Raw genomic sequence first — 23434 nt, forward strand, 5'->3', positions numbered from 1 at the left:
AGCGGGTCGTCCGGCGACCCCGACTTAACTCGGAGAGCCAAGGCCGTGTAAGACTCCAAAGAGAGAGAGGGGAGAGAGTCTAGCACCACCTGATCCAACCGAATGGGAGGCCCCATACTGGTTTGTGCAGTGGAGGAGGGGAAGGCCCTATATATGGTCTGGACCTTCTCCAGAAAGAAAGCCGCCAGCGCTTCACAATGAGTATTGGAGCTGATGGAGTTACCGGCCGGCTTCCTTGCCACTAGGTCTTTAAGGGCCTTAAAGATGGTTTTAACAGGATTCCCACTATTGCGAAACTCCAGAGCGTAGTATTCAGCCCGGGTTCTACAAACCGCGCGGTGATAAGACTTGACCGCAGCCATATACAGGGTTTTTTTGCTGCTGTCATACCTCTTCCTCCAGTCTCTCTCTGCACGTCTGCAGACACTTTTCAGAGCCCTCAGATTGCCATCATACCAGGGACTGGGGGCGCGGGAGCCACACTTACTGAAAACCATCGGGATAAGGGAGTCGAGGGCCCTGGTTACCCATCCGCAGAAATGGTCATAACCAGACTCCACGTTCTCCACTGCACCCAGTGGGTCGTCAGTGAGAAGGCGGTGGAGATCTTCCGCCTTTAATTTGCTCCAGCGCCGTCTGGGCATGGCTCGCAGTGGCACCTTAAGTGGGGCTTCATCAAGACTACAGTGAATGGTCACGAGTGAGTGGTCTGACCAGGTCAGGGGGAGGGGGGGGGCCACTGTAACCCCTTCTAAGTTAGAAAAAAAGGGGTCCAGAGTGTGGCCACCACTATGAGTGGGGTCCGAGACCAGCTGGAACAATTGAAGGGCCTCAAGGTCCGCCACCATCCCTCCCACAGAAGAAAGACACAAAGTGTCAAAATGGAGATTCAAATCACCAATGATAGAGAAATTGGCAGACCCTACTGCTAGTGAACTAACCGCCTCAGGGAGAGCCTCTCGAAATGCCACTGAGCTACCAGGTGGACGGTAAATCAGCAATCCTGACAAGGTAAAATGCGGAGTAACCGCAACCTTGAACAGGGCGCTTTCGCAGCCCGTGATGTTCTGCACACTCCAGGCGCAAGAGTAGCACGATTTAACAGCAAGAGCGACGCCACCCCCTCTCGAAGAGCGGTTGAGCGTGTAGATGGAATACTCAAAGGGGAACGCCAGATTCAATACCGTAGAATCGGTGTCTTGCAGCCATGTCTCTGTCAGACAAAAGATGTCAGGGGGGTCATTGTCCACAAGATCAGCAATATCCTGATAATGCTTGACCGCCGATCTGACGTTTAAATTCCAGATGGTGAGATGTCGCGAAGAGACCTTACTGCTTATGGCAGGCTGCACTATACAAGACCCCAAACAGGAAGGGGCTTCGAGTAGCCAGCCGCCACAAGCACAGCGATGGGGGCCACACAAAGGGTCAACGCGGACTTCGGCGCAGGGAGGCAGACAGGTATTAAATGCCAGGAGACTATCCCTGGTATACATAAGCATGGTTAGAGATGCACCTGATGTAAATATCGCCGCGAAGCCAGCGCAACCGAGCGCGGACGGGCGCAGACGGGCAGGACTCAGGCACGACTCCGGCCACGCGAGGACGCGCCCGCTGCGCGATCCCGCTGCGCTAGGGGACTCGCCCTAAATAGGTGTTCCCAGGCGTCACATGTGCATTCAAGCGCTGTCAGGTGGAAAAGCCTCACTCCACTCACCCCACTCCAAGATGTCCGCCAAAAACGAACCAGGCACCCACCCCAGGACCAGACCCGCCAAAACGGCGGTGAAGGGGCACAATTTATGGTGCAGGTAAGGGGCAATTTAAAAAAGGGTCAAAATGACCAAAACAAACAAAAAGAATATATAACGTTTTTAAAACAGCAGTTTTACTGCAAAAACGCGCAAGCGCTCTCGCAGCAGCAGCTACCTTGTCAGGGGCTGAAAGCAGGAGGGACTCGCCCTAAATAGGTGTTCCCAGGCGTCACATGTGCATTCAAGCGCTGTCAGGTGGAAAAGCCTCACTCCACTCACCCCACTCCAAGATGTCCGCCAAAAACGAACCAGGCACCCACCCCAGGACCAGACCCGCCAAAACGGCGGTGAAGGGGCACAATTTATGGTGCAGGTAAGGGGCAATTTAAAAAAGGGTCAAAATGACCAAAACAAACAAAAAGAATATATAACGTTTTTAAAACAGCAGTTTTACTGCAAAAACGCGCAAGCGCTCTCGCAGCAGCAGCTACCTTGTCAGGGGCTGAAAGCAGGAGGGACTCGCCCTAAATAGGTGTTCCCAGGCGTCACATGTGCATTCAAGCGCTGTCAGGTGGAAAAGCCTCACTCCACTCACCCCACTCCAAGATGTCCGCCAAAAACGAACCAGGCACCCACCCCAGGACCAGACCCGCCAAAACGGCGGTGAAGGGGCACAATTTATGGTGCAGGTAAGGGGCAATTTAAAAAAGGGTCAAAATGACCAAAACAAACAAAAGAAACATGAACTAGTTGATGGTCATCATGCACGACATGAAAACAGATCCCAGATAGACTCTGAACTGTACCATCAGCCACACACCCTACTAGGTGCAGCTTCTAATCAATGTGGGTAAGCGCTTAAGAACTCCTCCTAGGAGTAGCAAGCGCTATACAAATGCTACAATGCAAAAGAATACTGACATGGAGCAATATTTGTAAAGCAGCCGAACAAATGAGAAATTATCTCCATAAAGTGTGAGTGAAACACGCACGTTTCAAACTGACTACCGAACTCAAAAAGTGCCCATCTAATGCCGATGATGCCTGTATTTTGAGAGCGTCAGCCACTCCGGATTACATGTAATGCTGGAACACCGCGGGTCAGGGGTCAGGAGTGTTTTTACCCGCACACTTCAATTGTAAAAGCTGGAAAAATGTTCAGGTGAAAATCTGTCTAGAAATGGGCTAAAAGCGTGTAAACTGGATGCTGGAGTTGCATTCCACTAATCTGAATGTACGGGATACAGTTCACACACTTCACTAATACATCAAGCTTTGAAAGAGCGCTCTCGCTTTTTCTCCGATAACACTGTTTCCATGTTCCTCTGTAAGGTTTTGCATTATTCCTCGAGTAAAATTTGATAAACAAACTGACATCAAAATGACAAAAAACAAATGAGGTGAACCAGAATAATGAATTTGTGCAGTTTGAAGGGAATATAACACCTAAAAGCACAGAATCCCAATATTAGTCTGTGGTCGAACTAGAGCAGGGCCTATGTGTAATTTCAGGCTGACCATGAAGGAGCGTAGGTCAAATACACCAACCAGGATTGTCCAGTTCAAAAATTTTACCTTATCACTTTTCCTTTCTTAAGTCCTTATCAACCACAGGAGTACACTTCTAAAGCCTCCCAGACCTCAGGGTTGACACTTAGGGCTTGATTACGAGTCTGGCATTCTGAAGACAGCCAGACTTACGGGGGCACGGTGATCATGGTCTCCAGACCACCGTATTACAATTAGGGTGGTCAGACCTCCATTGCCCTGCCACAGCTACCAGGGAACTGCCGTTTCCTGGCTGTGATGCAGCGGTGTAAAGGCAGTAATATGGCGGGACCGCTGCAGTCCCGCCAAACATAATACAAGTTTCCTCTCTGCCATGGTTTTTGTGGTGGTTTCTCCTCCATGAAAATCGTCGCAGGGAGGAAAGAGGCCCCCTGGTGCCTCACGCCATGTGGATGCACACAGGGGGGGCACCACATGTGCTCCCCCGTGTGCATGCACACCAGTTCCTGCATGGCATGCACTTAACATTCCATACCATTGCTGTGCCCATTTTTCATGGCACCGCTGTGGGAACACAAACCAAAGTCCACCAGACATGAGGAAATTCTAATCCAGTAGGTAGCATATCCGTGGCTTTGGTGGTGCTGCAGCGAGACGGACCCGCCGTGCATCACCAAACTCGTAATCAGGCCCTTAGAAACTTAATATGGTGTCAGGCAGAGGCCAAAAGCAAAGTTATTTCCATGTCCAGTTGCCAGTGGTTATCTAGATAATTCCAGGAAAACATCTCTTGCAGCATGTTGTCTTCCTGCTGTCACACAGGAGGACAGCACCCTGATTGTCCACGTTATTGTCCTAGCTACAAAAGGGAGATGGTCCAATTCTTCAGTGCTATTCTCAGGTGACAGACAGCAGGTCCTGCCCTCTTTCCTGGAACCAGCTAGAGCAGGGTTCTCCAATGTCCGTCCAGGAGGTCCACATTTAAATACATTTTGTTATCTTAAAACTCTGGCATGGATCCGACCCTCCAGGACCAACATTGGAATACCCTGAGCTAGAGAATGAGTAGCTCCTGAAAACGCTCTAACCAATTGGGTAAATATTCCTGGGGCCAACCCTGCCCACTTTTTTAGTAGTTTCTGTTTGCTTTACTGCAAACAGATCCAAAATACCATGTGTCAGAGCTTTTTCAAGATGATGAAATACTTTGGCCACACTTAACAGGGGCTCTGAGGGCTAGTGGAGCGAGTTAGAATACTATGATAATCTTAGTGCCCTCCCATATATAACACTAAAATCCATTCTAAAGTAGGTACTGAACCCACAACAAACTCAGGGACAGACGTCTAGTAGAACAAAAGTAGGGTCTCTCAGCAACTTGTCAGCGGATCCACAAGAATTGTCTTGGCATCCGTTCTGTTCCTACCATGTATGCCCAAAACAGTACAGGTGGCTCAACAGAACTGTCACACAGGATGTAACACTGTGCTGGAAAAAGGAGGCCCATGGACAACACCCTGAAAAGTGTGTTGAGTCAATAAGAGTCCTCTCCGTCCATTCAGGTTCACCTGTTGTTTGCTCCTGGGAGGAATTTCTATCCTATTTCACACTAATTCAAGGTTGAGCACGAGCTGAGAGCTGGCAGTGGCTTATGTTAATTAGGCTTCTGACAGTTCAGGCAGGGAAAGGGTAACTTGTGAAAATGTAATTTTCTTTAATATTTAGTAAAAATTTGACTGCACCATTGAGTATGATTTTAATAACTATTAAGACCAGTTGTTTAAGTATTTTTCTAGCTAGTCCCATTGCCAAGGCACAATAGTTGTATTTTAATCTGTTATTTGTTTTTCTACATTGAACAGTTACGTCTGCTGCAGTAAACATTGCTTTTAGAGCCTTTTCACTGTAGGGCCATTGCAACATAAATATTCTACATGTCCTATTTTTAATTACCATGCACCCTGACCCATGCACTACAAAGCCTACATAGAGATGACTTACTTATATTTATAAGAACGATTTTTACCTGTCGCAAAGGGTTATTTCAACAGGTTGCTCGACAGGTTTGCACTGCAACAGTAAGGCTACACAGGGTAGGCCTGCAACCATGTTTGCACTGCTACTATTGTGAATGGAACAATAGATGCTGCAGTGGCATTTAACTTCCAGGCTCTGGGTGCACTTTTTACACCATCTACTAGGGACATACAGGCAATTTAAACATGCCAATCAGGAATAAGCCAATTTTGCTTTGGTCAAAGGGGGAGCACAGGAACTTTACTACTGGATAGCAGGAGCGAAGTGCACAAAGTTCTAAAACCAGCAAAAATACAGGGTCCAGCAAAGGGGGGACAATCCAGGGTGATCATGCAGAAAAGGTGGATTTCCTACAGCTGGGATAATGCAAGCTACAACTTACTGGAAGCTAATCCTACCCACCATTCATCAACTGATAAGCTCCATTGGGAGACCCTGAATCCCACCATTATGTAGAGAGTAGTACAGACCAGTAAGAGTCAATAGCTTTCTTCTCAGAGATCAATAACCAATTTTAAAGACTATGTTGCCTACGCAAGAGCAGAGATAGTGCTAGCCTCAATTATCGCTGTTGCTGGTGAAACCAAAAGAGGTTGATGTAATCAGTGAACCTCTTGAAAAGAATGAAGCTACAATCAGGAAGACAAGAAGGGAGTTTCTGAAGAAGTAAACTAAACTAGACAAAGAGGAGTGTTGATACAGGAGTCATTTGGCTCAGTGCCCTAATGCCCCCCTTACAGGCTCAAACAGGGAAAATGCTACAGGAATAATCACTTATTGTCTTTGCCCTTATCCATAAGGCCCCACAAGAGAGGGCAGACCAATACCATGATAGGATGACAGAAGGCTTTTGGTTATATGTGATTGGATAGAGGTATGCTAAACATTGGCCCTGGGCATGAAGAAGGCATAGCGTAGACCTTATGTGCCAATGCAAGTTGAAGGAGCTTAGACAGATATGTTTAGAAGATACAGTCAAGAACAGAGTGCTTATGGTAGTTGTAGTGGAAATGAAGGATGACACTAGTAGTCATGGCAAGCAAATCCATGTTTATCAAGATTACACCTTGGAATTTGGTGCCTTTGACAATGCAAAATTGTCCATTGCCCATTTGCTCAAAAATATATTAAATATGGACAGGGCAAAATGATCCTATACTTACATTGAAAAAAAGCAATGTATTTTGGCAAGTTCAAAGTGTGAAGGTATAGACTGCTCAGTCCAGCACTAACATTTCCAGCTCCATTGTGTTAGTGCTGAAAGAATGGACAGGCTGGACTTTTCCTTCTGGAGTGGTACAAATGCTGATTTGCATATCGACAGTCACTATCTAGAGTTGTATAGTAGGCATTGATGAGCTGGAATGTGGCCTTGCGCATTTACCAGCGGCTAAAATTAATTCAAGCATTCCAACTGTTAGACCTGGCACCATTGGCGTAGGTCTTCCTTCTATTTTTTTGTCACTTTTTGTCTCCTTCGTGGTTGCTGGCGTTAGATGCTCTGGGCGCTGTGCCACTGCCATTCAGTGTCACAGGGTGAATGCTCCTTATTATAAATTAACTGTATGAACTAGTATAGTCTTAGTAGTGCCAAAGAACATGTTAGGAAAGTCGAGTTTGGTATGCTTGAGCTTCAAATATGGTAGTGGTAATTGTCTTTATATTCTGAGTGTGCAACTACCGCTTTTGGAAAGCAGGTATCTTTTTGTCTATACCTTCCTGTGTGTTTTCTTGGTGTGTGTATTGGCCGTCTGTTTTAGAGGGCCAGGGCAGGCTGAGGCCGACCTTGGTCGAATGGAGGAATCTGCTGTTGAAGTATGGGGAGGGGTAACCCCTTTGATCTGAGCAGGGCTGTGCCTGGCAAGTTGAATGATGGCTCCACCTCCCACTGGGTGTCTGATGGTGGGCCCCCTCTCCCTAAAAGGGAGGATGCCGCCTTGTAAATAAAGTGACCCAAGCCGACACCAAACTGGTTCTGGCCGGGTTGAGTGATTTGTGACTTTCTCAAGAACAAAGACTTTTGGGGTATATAGATCTGAGTTAAAACCCCTCCGAGGTGTGTAACTTCGGGATGCGAAGATGAACCTCTGTCCACGTAACAAGAGGAGAAGGACTTTTGAAACAAACTTTCATCCATCTACTGAAGCAAATACCCAAGGGCCTGATTTGAGCTTGCCTCCTGCCGAAGACTCAGGGACATTAGACTTCATTCGTCAGCAGCTCGGATTCCTCTTGAAGGGAATCCTACTTGCAGGTGAGGCCTCTGTCGAGAAATCCAGGGTCTCTAGTTCTACTGTGGGGTACGACGCATTTGACTTGCTACAGAAACTATTGCTATTGCCATTGTGGGCCGCTGCAGCTGAGGAGCTGTGCCACTGAGTGCCCGCATTTGACTTGCTACAGAAACTATTTCTATCGCCGTTCTGGGCCGCTGCAGCAGAGGAGCTGTGCCGCTGAGTGCCCGCGTTTGACTTGCTACGAAAAGTATTGCTATCGTCATTGTGGCATGCTGCAGCTGAGAAGCTGTGCCGCTGAGTGCCCGCCTTGGCCTTGCCACGAAAACGAATGCTGTCGCTAGTGTGGGCCGCTGCTGCTGAGGAGTCGTGCCGCTGAGTGCCCGCATTGGTCCTATCATGAGGATACTATGAGAATCAGTACTATCGCTATTTTGGGCTGCCGCTGCTGAGGAGCGGAGCCGCTGAGTGCCCACCCTTGTTTTACTACAGAATCCATCGCTATTGCTATCGCGGGCAGCTGCAGCTGAAGAGCTGTGCCGCTGAGCGCCCATGCTAGCCCCTACGTCACGAACCTTGCCATCCTCTGTGTGTGCTGCTGGGCACCGCCTTCTAACCCTGTCCTAGGAATAGGGTGAGTGCACGCCGCGGACTGCTGCAGCCGAGGAGTTGTGGCCGCTGAGAGTCCGCCTGTCACTCCGCACCTTCCCCGTGAAGTTGTGCGCTGTGCCCCCCTTTATATCCCAGGTACATTGTGCATAACCGGGCCACCTAGGCCCCGATCCCGAACTAAGCCCGTTCCACACGCACGCATGAGTGCTTCCATTGCCCTGAATGAATCTGTAATTATGTGCATTGTGGTTCTTTGAGCAGTTCTCCGTTTCGTGCTTAACCTACATAAAGATAACTATTTTTCTATACTTGCTTGTGGTGTCCGTTTTGTAGCGTCTTTCCAGCGTCATTGTTTATGGTCATAAATGCTTCACACACTGCCTCTGAGATAGGCCTGTCTGCTCGTGCTACGTTACCACAGGGTTGAGCAGGGGTTATCAAAGTGGGTAGCCTCCTTACTGACTTAGGAAGAAGGGTCACTATTTGACACCGATGCCAGCCGCTACCAACTGGAGCCCCCCATTTCTAACACCACACATCACCTGTTTATTTTCCTTAGTGCAAGGCTCCAAATGAGATGGGAGTCTGTGCTCACTGTGTTATAGACTATAGTACTCAAGCTATGCCTAACTGATGAGACTTAAATAGGGCGAAACCAGTCTACGGTTGCTTCTGTTCCCACCATACAGTAATGTGGGCTGGCAGGTCGGGCTTGACTGTTCCTTTTGAAATAGGACCAAGGCTGATTTACATATGTCAGTTCTTTCTCTGGAATGGCATAGTGGGCATAAACATGAGGAACTAGAAAGAAGCTGTTGGACTTGGCCCTTCTGGCAGGTTCACCCCTGAACTTTTTTGCTTGTTATTGGTGACTTGGTGTGGTGATTTTTTGTTTCTGCGCACTTTCCCTGTGTCCCAGGGTAAAGTGCGTGCGCACTCTGAGTGCATGTGGTGAGATAGGCCTGCCCTCCCATAGGAATGCATGGGGAATGTATGTGTCCCTAGTAGTTCCTGATGCGTGGGGTGTGCAGGCCCGAGTTTGGTATGTGCGGACTCGTGTGATTGAATGTTGCGCGATGATGTGTGCGGCGTGCATGTACCTAGTGTGGAAGTGCCACTTCTAGAAGTGGGCACTTCGGTGTGCAGTGTGAAATGTGTGCCTTGTCGCGTGATTGGCTGGTTGAGGTCATGTGACGGGCTAGGGATTCCCCAGAGTCAGGATGAGTCACCCAGTGGTGAATGGGGAGATCAGCAGCTAGATGGGTGGGAGGAGTACACCTGGGTCCTGAATAGGGCAGGGTTTTCCCCACACAATGCTGGCCCCCTGTGGTGCGACTGATGACCCTAGCCCTGCCAGTGAATAGAGTGAGGGGCTGAGCACATCAAGGGTGCTCCCCAACCAGCTGCGACTGGTTTTCCCCCTCACCCTGAACCCAGAACAAAGGGAAAAGATGTATAAAAATGGGGCTGTGTCCCCACAGAAGTTGTTCTCTGCCAGGATCTTACCTGAGGGGGGCTGCTGCTGCTGCTGCTGGACCAGAGCACCGCCACTTGGACTACCTCCCTGCCTGGAGGCTCAGTGAGCTGGCTCTGGGTCCAGCCTTGCCCCCCACCCCTGCCCTGCTGCATGCAGGGAAGAACTTTGCTGGACTTAGGTGTTGACTGGCACCCCTAAGCGCCTGGAAGCGCTTTTCTTTCCCCCAAAGCGCTTGGATTTGCCTGTAGCGCTCAGGAGCGCTTTATTTTTGGAAGCCGGTGCCCACCCGGCGTTTGCCCGTCTTCGCCAAGTCTGAAGTCCCCTGGCAGGTGCCCACACTGCCAGGGACAGACTTAGACTTTGTAGGGGAACTACTCCGAGTTATAAGCATCGCTGACTAGACCTCTACTAGATAGAGAGGTCTCTTTTCCACCAAGATTAACTTTATCTAATCTTTGCCTCGTGTGCCCAATTTACAACAACCAAATGCGGGGAGACAGAGATATGTTGTGATCATATATATATTTTTAAATCAAGAGAAGGGGTTTATATTACCCTGGAGTTTTTACCTTTCACTATGCCATTCTGCTAGCAATCTTGTCATATATACAATTACAGAACGCAAGGAACTCCTTGCGTCTTCTACCAGGAACTGCAGCACGCTAACCTTTGAATACGATAGGGTAAGTGCACCCTGCACGTTCTTGTGATGCTATATTAGGCTACTTGGAACCCAATGACACATTGTGGAGTGTTCACATCACATGGTTTTAGTGTGCTTTTATCACCACGCTTAGCGTGCACCATCACTATAGTTGCACATTTTTTGCATATGAGACGCACCGTATAACTACAACATTATATGTTTGACATTCTGTAATCATATTGGTCTTCTTTCCCACAGGTAGACCGAGTTGCAGGTAATCTTGTTAAAAAATGCTGTTTTAAAACTTGTTATGCAGCCTATAATGTAGATAGAATCCAATAGGTCCTGATGAATCGCCAGAGTAATTCTCAAACAGGGCGAGAAACATGTTGGTCCTGATGAATCGCCAGAGTAATTCTCAAACAGGGCGAGAAACATGTTGACCCTAGATGAGGCAGTGTTGACTACCTAGCACATAACTCTGGGCATCCACACTCCACCTCACACTAATTTTAATTAGGTAAGAAGGCCCCAAAATAAACTGATTAAGTGGGCACTCCCCTACCTATTTTAACATTCTCACTTATTCTTTCATCTACATCACAATAGAGCCCCCTACCCTCAATCACCTAACGGCTGTCCGGATAAAAAGATCTCCATAAGAGCGCTCCTAAAAGAGCCCGTTGAGCATTGCACCAGCCGGCCCAACGCAGGAGCAGGCCGATGATGACGCTTCACATCCCAATGGGTGCGTGATTCACGACACCTAGACGGTTGTATGAGGGCTCCAATATCCGACTAAGTACTACACAGACTAGTCACCTGTATACTCTCTTGGTCCGTCTCATTAGCTTTAAGGAACAGCTTTGGTATCAATTTGTTTGTCATTATAGGGCACACCTAGCTGGACCTTCTTTTCAAAAGCCCTTTTTCGCCCCCCTCCTTTTTCTCGTTGAATTCTTGTACGGATCCATATCCGTGGGGCTTTTCTCTGGTGGGTTAACCTGTGTATATCCCCCATTTTTAATACTCTTTTCCGTTTACCATATCTAAACCACAACGACTGGTTGTTGTTACACACGAGCCATCGTTTTTAGAATACTCCACATCACAGCTTCTACATCCAACTCAGAATATACGCCCACCACTACGATTGACAACAATGGAGGGCCAAGGACTGAGTTTTGGTGAAGCCTTTGCTGACGAGATCCTGAGTGCCCCTTCCATTCTTGGAACAGATGGAGGTTCAGCCACAGGGAGCCAATCGGAAGATTGGCAATCCCTTTCCTCAATGAAAAGAGAATGGGTTAAGATCACCCTCCACGGAGCCCTCATGACCGAATATCTGAGGGCTAACATTGCTCCAAACGGACTAATAGTTAAAATCTTCCCCCGTATCTTTTTAGAGGACGGCCCGTTTAAAATCGACTGGTCCCAGGTCTCCTGGAAATGCACCAGAGACCTCCTCATCTTGATTATCAATACTGCTAAAAGACTAGCAGAGGCACTCTTGGCGAGAATCCAATTGGCAGAAAGCACATTGAAAAGCGCTACTGCTTCCACTCTGTATAAGACGAAACTTTCAGAAATTAATAATGAAATGGCCGAACATCGTGAGTACTTGATGAAACAGAAAGTAAAGAAACTACAGAAAGATGTGAGCAATTTCGAGAAAGAAAAAGTCTACCCTTACCTGAAAGAAGACTTTATACCACCTACCTCTAATAATTCAGGAGATTCAGCTTCCAACTCCTCAAGGAGAGGGTCTTCAAGCAACAGCAATTCTAGTTCCGAATCAGTGAACTATAACTCATTCCGCAAAGGTAATCGTCGAACCTACCAAAATTTCCAGATGGGCCCCTTTCAGAATCCTGCATTCTGGCAATACCCCATACACCCCCATGGTCCCCCACCATATCCTATACCACCACAAGGCCCATCCCAGTTCTACCCCCCGGTGTACAACCAGCCTTTTTTAGGCAGAGGTTGGGGCAGAGGGCGAGGGCAAAGAAGAAAAAACAATCAGACAACCCCACAAGGGATGAGAATTCAGTGGGAGGACACCCCGAGAACCATGGAGACCAGGAGTTCCACCAACAACAAAAAGAAGACTTAGTAGTCAACCTTTCCCAAAGACATCTTACCGAGATTGAACATAGGGTATTACAGAGAGGCCTAGGCTTTGTACCAACCCCAAAGATAGACCTGTTTAAACAACAATGTGAAATCCAACAGTTCTTCCGTAAGGTTAGGCTAAAGTCGTTCTTCAAAGACACGGCAATGACGCAACGGACAGACAGTGGACTACACAACAAATCTACTTTCACCCCTCAAACTAATATGGTGCCACCGGAGGTGATTACTTTTGAACAGGCTGTACTTAAAGACCTATCTCATGTACCCATGTCAAGGCATTATAACAACATGTCAAAGGCAGAAACAGAGGCCATCAAGAATATATCTAGTGATACATCTATTACTATAAAACAGGCAGACAAAGGAGGGGCGACAGTCATTATGGCTACAACTGACTACGAACTGGAATGTAGACGTCAACTGAGTGACCGGGACTACTACACTCCAGTCACACATAACCCCACGCAGCGCCTTTTGACAACTATCACATCTTTGGTCTTCTCAGCAGAGAGCCAGGGTTGGATAAGCAAGAAAGAAGCTGCATTCCTGATTAAAAAGAACCCAAGGACCCCATATTTCTACACTCTGCCAAAAATCCATAAAGGGATTTCCCCGGTACCCGGCAGGCCTATAGTGTCAGGAATTGACTCAGTCCTTGAACCCCTGTCGCAATTCTGCGATTATTTTTTTCAACCATTTGTCAAAAAAACACAATCCTACATACAAGACACTTCAGATCTACTTCGCCTGATAACAGGATTACCTCCCACGGATGAGATCAAACTACTAGTAACCCTAGATGTACAGGCGCTATACACCAACATACCCCAGAGGGCTACACTTGATGTGGTAGAGAGTGTTCTCAACCATGATCCCTGGGACCATAACACACCTATCAGTTTTATAATGGATTGCGCAACGTTAGCCCTAACTGAAAATTTTTTTGAATTTAAAGGCCAAATTTACAAACAGACACAAGGCACTTGTATGGGCAGCACATTTGCGCCGAGTTTAGCATGTCTTTACATGTCTGACTTTGAGACACGCAATATTTTCCATCACTCAAATCCATTCTCTACTGATATATACCTTTGGAAGAGGTTCATTGACGACATCCTGATACTATGGAAAGGAGAGATGTCAACCTGTATTGACTTCTGTAGTTGGATTAACACTCTTGATCCACACCTTAAGTTTACACACACAATCTCCGAAAAAAACGTCCCATTCCTAGATCTGAATATCGTTCTAAACAGGGGTACTCTCACCACGACTCTATACAAGAAACCGACAGACCGGAATAGTTTGTTACTCTACTCCAGTCACCATCCACGGAGTCTGAAGGAGAACTTGCCTGTCGGACAATTCTTGAGGGCAAGACGCAATTGCAGTGACCTGGCTGACTACAAGTTGGAGGCAAAAAGATTGGCTACCAACTTAAGAGCACGGGAATACCCAGAAAAACAAATAGCCTTAGCTAACAAGAGAGCGCGCAATAACCATCGGGAGGCGTTGTTAGCACCTAGGACACAAAACCCTACTGATGTCCTTACCTGTGTCATCTCATTTACTCCTGCTTCTAATGAGATCACTAAATGCATTAAAAAACACTGGAATATCCTCAACACAGGCACAATGAACATTGAAACCCCCAGGTTCTCGTTTAAGCGTACGAAAAACTTGAGGGATACACTCATCCACACCCGTCCACACACACAGGGGAATGCCACCCAAAGAACTCTTTGGAACCTACCACCTGTCAGTGGACATTACCCATGTGGCTCGTGCTCCGTGTGCCCCCTCACTTCGACACACAAATCTGTACAATTCAGCAATGGCTTCAAGTGGGAACTACGCCACCACACCAATTGTAATACAGCAAACTGCGTGTATCTTATCACATGCCCTTGCAGACTACAATATATTGGCATGACAACTCGTCCAATAAAAACACGCATTACAGAACACCGCAGCAATTTTCGCTGCAAAAGAACCAACACGAGAATGTGTATGCATTTCCATGAAACAGGACATACACCAGACTCATTCACATGGCTCATCTTGGAATCCTTCCCCAACATCACCAAAGATGCACTATTTGTGAAAGAACAAAGGTGGGTGTACAGATTGGGGTCCTACACCACAGGCCTTAATGAAGCAATCCCATGGGCATCCCTCAAACCACCTTGATAAACACCTCTAACTGCTATATTGGCCACCAGCGCCTTATGACCCCTCCACACTACCGCATTAACTCCACACCTCTTATACCAATCTGAGGTGCCCTTCTCATGTCTATGTCTCACCCTCTCTCCGCGATGCTCCCATTAGGACTAAGGGTCTATGTACCTTTCCTCCCCTAATCACAATTTTAAATCCATACTCTTTTTCCGCACTATTTATCCCACACGGGCTACTTAATTACAGTGCCAACCTCACCTATGTGATTATTACCATAGCAACACACGTAACAGCGAGTGCATTACTAATATCGATATAACATCGGTCTTTGTCCTTACTGCGCCGATATTAATACTCACCCAAGATGGCGCCCATGATGTACCATAGCGTTCACCTAAACAACGCCACACGGCCACGCCCATTCCCGCCGCCAGTCATGGGAACACTTCCTATTTAAATCCCCGCGATACTAGACACCCCACCTCCCAGTCCTGGTAGCTCGGGGTAGGTCATCAGGAGACGCGGACTCGGCGCGTCAGTAAGTACCCTTTGGCTATTGATTTAGTTAACATGTTTAGCGGTCTTTCGCCTTGTCTTTTACCACATGGACAGACTTAGACTTTGTAGGGGAACTACTCCGAGTTATAAGCATCGCTGACTAGACCTCTACTAGATAGAGAGGTCTCTTTTCCACCAAGATTAACTTTATCGAATCTTTGCCTCGTGTGCCCAATTTACAACAACCAAATGCGGGGAGACAGAGATATGTTGTGATCATATATATATTTTTAAATCAAGAGAAGGGGTTTATATTACCCTGGAGTTTTTACCTTTCACTATGCCATTCTGCTAGCAATCTTGTCATATATACAATTACAGAACGCAAGGAACTCCTTGCGTCTTCTACCAGGAACTGCAGCACGCTAACCTTTGAATACGATAGGGTAAGTGCACCCTGCACGTTCTTGTGATGCTATATTAGGCTACTTGGAACCCAATGACACATTGTGGAGTGTTCACATCACATGGTTTTAGTGTGCTTTTATCACCACGCTTAGCGTGCACCATCACTATAGTTGCACATTTTTTGCATATGAGACGCACCGTATAACTACAACATTTTATGTTTGACATTCTGTAATCATATTGGTCTTCTTTCCCACAGGTAGACCGAGTTGCAGGTAATCTTGTTAAAAAATGCTGTTTTAAAACTTGTTATGCAGCCTATAATGTAGATAGAATCCAATAGGTCCTGATGAATCGCCAGAGTAATTCTCAAACAGGGCGAGAAACATGTTGGTCCTGATGAATCGCCAGAGTAATTCTCAAACAGGGCGAGAAACATGTTGACCCTAGATGAGGCAGTGTTGACTACCTAGCACATAACTCTGGGCATCCACACTCCACCTCACACTAATTTTAATTAGGTAAGAAGGCCTCAAAATAAACTGATTAAGTGGGCACTCCCCTACCTATTTTAACATTCTCACTTATTCTTTCATCTACATCACAATAGAGCCCCCTACCCTCAATCACCTAACGGCTGTCCGGATAAAAAGATCTCCATAAGAGCGCTCCTAAAAGAGCCCGTTGAGCATTGCACCAGCCGGCCCAACGCAGGAGCAGCCCGATGATGACGCTTCACATCCCAATGGGTGCGTGATTCACGACACCTAGACGGTTGTATGAGGGCTCCAATATCCGACTAAGTACTACACAGACTAGTCACCTGTATACTCTCTTGGTCCGTCTCATTAGCTTTAAGGAACAGCTTTGGTATCAATTTGTTTGTCATTATAGGGCACACCTAGCTGGACCTTCTTTTCAAAAGCCCTTTTTCGCCCCCCTCCTTTTTCTCGTTGAATTCTTGTACGGATCCATATCCGTGGGGCTTTTCTCTGGTGGGTTAACCTGTGTATATCCCCCATTTTTAATACTCTTTTCCGTTTACCATATCTAAACCACAACGACTGGTTGTTGTTACACACGAGCCATCGTTTTTAGAATACTCCACATCACAGCTTCTACATCCAACTAAGAATATACGCCCACCACTACGATTGACAACAATGGAGGGCCAAGGACTGAGTTTTGGTGAAGCCTTTGCTGACGAGATCCTGAGTGCCCCTTCCATTCTTGGAACAGATGGAGGTTCAGCCACAGGGAGCCAATCGGAAGATTGGCAATCCCTTTCCTCAATGAAAAGAGAATGGGTTAAGATCACCCTCCACGGAGCCCTCATGACCGAATATCTGAGGGCTAACATTGCTCCAAACGGACTAATAGTTAAAATCTTCCCCCGTATCTTTTTAGAGGACGGCCCGTTTAAAATCGACTGGTCCCAGGTCTCCTGGAAATGCACCAGAGACCTCCTCATCTTAATTATCAATACTGCTAAAAGACTAGCAGAGGCACTCTTGGCGAGAATCCAATTGGCAGAAAGCACATTGAAAAGCGCTACTGCTTCCACTCTGTATAAGACGAAACTTTCAGAAATTAATAATGAAATGGCCGAACATCGTGAGTACTTGATGAAACAGAAAGTAAAGAAACTACAGAAAGATGTGAGCAATTTCGAGAAAGAAAAAGTCTACCCTTACCTGAAAGAAGACTTTATACCACCTACCTCTAATAATTCAGGAGATTCAGCTTCCAACTCCTCAAGGAGAGGGTCTTCAAGCAACAGCAATTCTAGTTCCGAATCAGTGAACTATAACTCATTCCGCAAAGGTAATCGTCAAACCTACCAAAATTTCCAGATGGGCCCCTTTCAGAATCCTGCATTCTGGCAATACCCCATACACCCCCATGGTCCCCCACCATATCCTATACCACCACAAGGCCCACCCCAGTTCTACCCCCCGGTGTACAACCAGCCTTTTTTAGGCAGAGGTTGGGGCAGAGGGCGAGGGCAAAGAAGAAAAAACAATCAGACAACCCCACAAGGGATGAGAATTCAGTGGGAGGACACCCCGAGAACCATGGAGACCAGGAGTTCCACCAACAACAAAAAGAAGACTTAGTAGTCAACCTTTCCCAAAGACATCTTACCGAGATTGAACATAGGGTATTACAGAGAGGCCTAGGCTTTGTACCAACCCCAAAGATAGACCTGTTTAAACAACAATGTGAAATCCAACAGTTCTTCCGTAAGGTTAGGCTAAAGTCGTTCTTCAAAGACACGGCAATGACGCAACGGACAGACAGTGGACTACACAACAAATCTACTTTCACCCCTCAAACTAATATGGTGCCACCGGAGGTGATTACTTTTGAACAGGCTGTACTTAAAGACCTATCTCATGTACCCATGTCAAGGCATTATAACAACATGTCAAAGGCAGAAACAGAGGCCATCAAGAATATATCTAGTGATACATCTATTACTATAAAACAGGCAGACAAAGGAGGGGCGACAGTCATTATGGCTACAACTGACTACGAACTGGAATGTAGACGTCAACTGAGTGACCGGGACTACTACACTCCAGTCACACATAACCCCACGCAGCGCCTTTTGACAACTATCACATCTTTGGTCTTCTCAGCAGAGAGCCAGGGTTGGATAAGCAAGAAAGAAGCTGCATTCCTGATTAAAAAGAACCCAAGGACCCCATATTTCTACACTCTGCCAAAAATCCATAAAGGGATTTCCCCGGTACCCGGCAGGCCTATAGTGTCAGGAATTGACTCAGTCCTTGAACCCCTGTCGCAATTCTGCGATTATTTTTTTCAACCATTTGTCAAAAAAACACAATCCTACATACAAGACACTTCAGATCTACTTCGCCTGATAACAGGATTACCTCCCACGGATGAGATCAAACTACTAGTAACCCTAGATGTACAGGCGCTATACACCAACATACCCCAGAGGGCTACACTTGATGTGGTAGAGAGTGTTCTCAACCATGATCCCTGGGACCATAACACACCTATCAGTTTTATAATGGATTGCGCAACGTTAGCCCTAACTGAAAATTTTTTTGAATTTAAAGGCCAAATTTACAAACAGACACAAGGCACTTGTATGGGCAGCACATTTGCGCCGAGTTTAGCATGTCTTTACATGTCTGACTTTGAGACACGCAATATTTTCCATCACTCAAATCCATTCTCTACTGATATATACCTTTGGAAGAGGTTCATTGACGACATCCTGATACTATGGAAAGGAGAGATGTCAACCTGTATTGACTTCTGTAGTTGGATTAACACTCTTGATCCACACCTTAAGTTTACACACACAATCTCCGAAAAAAACGTCCCATTCCTAGATCTGAATATCGTTCTAAACAGGGGTACTCTCACCACGACTCTATACAAGAAACCGACAGACCGGAATAGTTTGTTACTCTACTCCAGTCACCATCCACGGAGTCTGAAGGAGAACTTGCCTGTCGGACAATTCTTGAGGGCAAGACGCAATTGCAGTGACCTGGCTGACTACAAGTTGGAGGCGAAAAGATTGGCTACCAACTTAAGAGCACGGGAATACCCAGAAAAACAAATAGCCTTAGCTAACAAGAGAGCGCGCAATAACCATCGGGAGGCGTTGTTAGCACCTAGGACACAAAACCCTACTGATGTCCTTACCTGTGTCATCTCATTTACTCCTGCTTCTAATGAGATCACTAAATGCATTAAAAAACACTGGAATATCCTCAACACAGGCACAATGAACATTGAAACCCCCAGGTTCTCGTTTAAGCGTACGAAAAACTTGAGGGATACACTCATCCACACCCGTCCACACACACAGGGGAATGCCACCCAAAGAACTCTTTGGAACCTACCACCTGTCAGTGGACATTACCCATGTGGCTCGTGCTCCGTGTGCCCCCTCACTTCGACACACAAATCTGTACAATTCAGCAATGGCTTCAAGTGGGAACTACGCCACCACACCAATTGTAATACAGCAAACTGCGTGTATCTTATCACATGCCCTTGCAGACTACAATATATTGGCATGACAACTCGTCCAATAAAAACACGCATTACAGAACACCGCAGCAATTTTCGCTGCAAAAGAACCAACACGAGAATGTGTATGCATTTCCATGAAACAGGACATACACCAGACTCATTCACATGGCTCATCTTGGAATCCTTCCCCAACATAACCAAAGATGCACTATTTGTGAAAGAACAAAGGTGGGTGTACAGATTGGGGTCCTACACCACAGGCCTTAATGAAGCAATCCCATGGGCATCCCTCAAACCACCTTGATAAACACCTCTAACTGCTATATTGGCCACCAGCGCCTTATGACCCCTCCACACTACCGCATTAACTCCACACCTCTTATACCAATCTGAGGTGCCCTTCTCATGTCTATGTCTCACCCTCTCTCCGCGATGCTCCCATTAGGACTAAGGGTCTATGTACCTTTCCTCCCCTAATCACAATTTTAAATCCATACTCTTTTTCCGCACTATTTATCCCACACGGGCTACTTAATTACAGTGCCAACCTCACCTATGTGATTATTACCATAGCAACACACGTAACAGCGAGTGCATTACTAATATCGATATAACATCGGTCTTTGTCCTTACTGCGCCGATATTAATACTCACCCAAGATGGCGCCCATGATGTACCATAGCGTTCACCTAAACAACGCCACACGGCCACGCCCATTCCCGCCGCCAGTCATGGGAACACTTCCTATTTAAATCCCCGCGATACTAGACACCCCACCTCCCAGTCCTGGTAGCTCGGGGTAGGTCATCAGGAGACGCGGACTCGGCGCGTCAGTAAGTACCCTTTGGCTATTGATTTAGTTAACATGTTTAGCGGTCTTTCGCCTTGTCTTTTACCACATGGACAGACTTAGACTTTGTAGGGGAACTACTCCGAGTTATAAGCATCGCTGACTAGACCTCTACTAGATAGAGAGGTCTCTTTTCCACCAAGATTAACTTTATCGAATCTTTGCCTCGTGTGCCCAATTTACAACAACCAAATGCGGGGAGACAGAGATATGTTGTGATCATATATATATTTTTAAATCAAGAGAAGGGGTTTATATTACCCTGGAGTTTTTACCTTTCACTATGCCATTCTGCTAGCAATCTTGTCATATATACAATTACAGAACGCAAGGAACTCCTTGCGTCTTCTACCAGGAACTGCAGCACGCTAACCTTTGAATACGATAGGGTAAGTGCACCCTGCACGTTCTTGTGATGCTATATTAGGCTACTTGGAACCCAATGACACATTGTGGAGTGTTCACATCACATGGTTTTAGTGTGCTTTTATCACCACGCTTAGCGTGCACCATCACTATAGTTGCACATTTTTTGCATATGAGACGCACCGTATAACTACAACATTTTATGTTTGACATTCTGTAATCATATTGGTCTTCTTTCCCACAGGTAGACCGAGTTGCAGGTAATCTTGTTAAAAAATGCTGTTTTAAAACTTGTTATGCAGCCTATAATGTAGATAGAATCCAATAGGTCCTGATGAATCGCCAGAGTAATTCTCAAACAGGGCGAGAAACATGTTGGTCCTGATGAATCGCCAGAGTAATTCTCAAACAGGGCGAGAAACATGTTGACCCTAGATGAGGCAGTGTTGACTACCTAGCACATAACTCTGGGCATCCACACTCCACCTCACACTAATTTTAATTAGGTAAGAAGGCCCCAAAATAAACTGATTAAGTGGGCACTCCCCTACCTATTTTAACATTCTCACTTATTCTTTCATCTACATCACAATAGAGCCCCCTACCCTCAATCACCTAACGGCTGTCCGGATAAAAAGATCTCCATAAGAGCGCTCCTAAAAGAGCCCGTTGAGCATTGCAGCAGCCGGCCCAACGCAGGAGCAGCCCGATGATGACGCTTCACATCCCAATGGGTGCGTGATTCACGACACCTAGACGGTTGTATGAGGGCTCCAATATCCGACTAAGTACTACACAGACTAGTCACCTGTATACTCTCTTGGTCCGTCTCATTAGCTTTAAGGAACAGCTTTGGTATCAATTTGTTTGCCCCTATCGAGTGCCCACCTCGATTTCTTGCCTTTTAAAAAGAGCGCCGGTGCCCACCCGGCATTTGCCTGCAAATCAGGCCGAACCGCCCCCCCGGCACCCGACCAGGAAGTCAGGCGAGCCGGGGGCGGGCCTCCGGGACATCCAGGAACAGGAAATAGGAAGGCGGGAGCCTACCCCGCGCTTCCCTGAAGGGAGAGCATTGAAAACCCGGGCGGGAGCCTACCCCACGCCGGGACGTACAGCGGAGGACGGGAGCCTACCCCGCCTCCGCGCGCTCCAGGGAGAAGGTCTCGGGTCCCAGGAGGGGGCCCGGGTGAGGAGCACGTCTGCTCCGCAAAAGACGACAGGGAGATTGAGGACGGCGGCTCCCTGCGCAGGGCCCCTGTGTGTGGAGGGAGCCCTGCAGGTCTTCAAGGAGAGAGAAGACCCAACCGGAGGAGCCGCGCGCCAGTCCGGTGTGTGGGGGGTGTCCCCGCCGGTTTCTCCTCCGTGCTGTGCTGGGATTTGGAGCCCCGAGAGGCTCCTCCTGCTGGGGGTTATTTCTGTTGTGCCACGAGGCACCCGGGCATCTCAGGATCGGGCGGCACCGGAAGGCAGCGGGCCGCCCCAACGTGTTCTCGAGTCCACGAGGCTCCAACGAGGCCCACATTGATCTTGAGCACTGAGAAGGCTCCAACCGGGGGGCATTTTTCCTTTGGTGTCTCGAGTCCCGGAGAGGGACTCCAACGAAGGGGGCACATTGTGCCACGAGCCTGTGAGTCTCACGGGTTCCCCGAAGTGGGACTCCAACCCCGGGGGCAGCATTCCTTGAGCGCGTTGCACGCTCCAACGTCGGGGGCCATATTTTAATAGAGCCCTGACAGGCTCTAGGGGGCATATTTGTTTCAGAGCCTAGAAGGCTCCAACCCCTGCCATATTTTTTTAGGAAGGCACAGTGGTGCCCCAGCATCTCCCCAGTTGCCCAGCACTTAGTGGGCAACTGCAACGTGTAGGTTGTGCGCCCTGGTTTGCGCAGCCTGCGCCGGCGCGCCCTGACGTTGCTGGACACAGGGCGTCCTTGCTCCTTCCAGGCCAGTTGGCCTAGGGACTGCCACAGGTGGTGGCTCATGTGAGTTCTTGGGCAATTGTATTTTCCCTTGTGTTTACACCTCTGAATGTGATGCATCATGTGTAATGTGTGTTTACCCCTACAGGTATTGTGATACTTAGGTGGTTGTTTGTTTTCTCCTAGTACAGGTGGTGCTAGTGAGGTCCTAGTTCCCTGTGTGACATTCTCCTATGGTGGTTAGGGTTGCGTAGGTGGTACTTACCTGATACCAGTAGTTACTGGTTGTGTGCTATATATGTTATTTTTAGTGCTACAGTGATTGTATGTGCTATGTTCTAAAGTATTATTCTTATGTTCTAAGTGCTAATTTCTACCAAGTGCTAATTCCTGACAGTGGTCCATGTGGCCCTGTCCCCTGTATATATAATCCCTTGTAAATTCTGCCCGTGCCTGTTGGCACATTGTAAAGTGTGTGTTTTTATCTAATGTGTTTTGGTATAATACAAAGGCTATTTTTATATAATACCTTGTGTGGAGTTTCCTTTGTGGTGGGCCTTGGGTGTTGTTGCTGGGTGCGCGCGCAAACGCTTTACACATTGCCTCAGGGATAAGCCTGACTGCTCGGCCAAGCTACCAAGGGGGTGAGCAGGGGTTATCTTTGGCGTGTACCTTCCTTGCCCTGACTAGAGTGGTGGTTTCTGCCTGGCTTTGGCGCAAGCCTAGCCAACCAGAAATCCCATTTCTAACAGAAGCCCTAAATAATTATGAGTAGCTGACATTAA

The sequence above is a fragment of the Triturus cristatus genome, chromosome 3_2 (assembly GCF_964204655.1).
Source record: "Triturus cristatus chromosome 3_2, aTriCri1.1, whole genome shotgun sequence".
Classification (NCBI taxonomy): domain Eukaryota; kingdom Metazoa; phylum Chordata; class Amphibia; order Caudata; family Salamandridae; genus Triturus; species Triturus cristatus.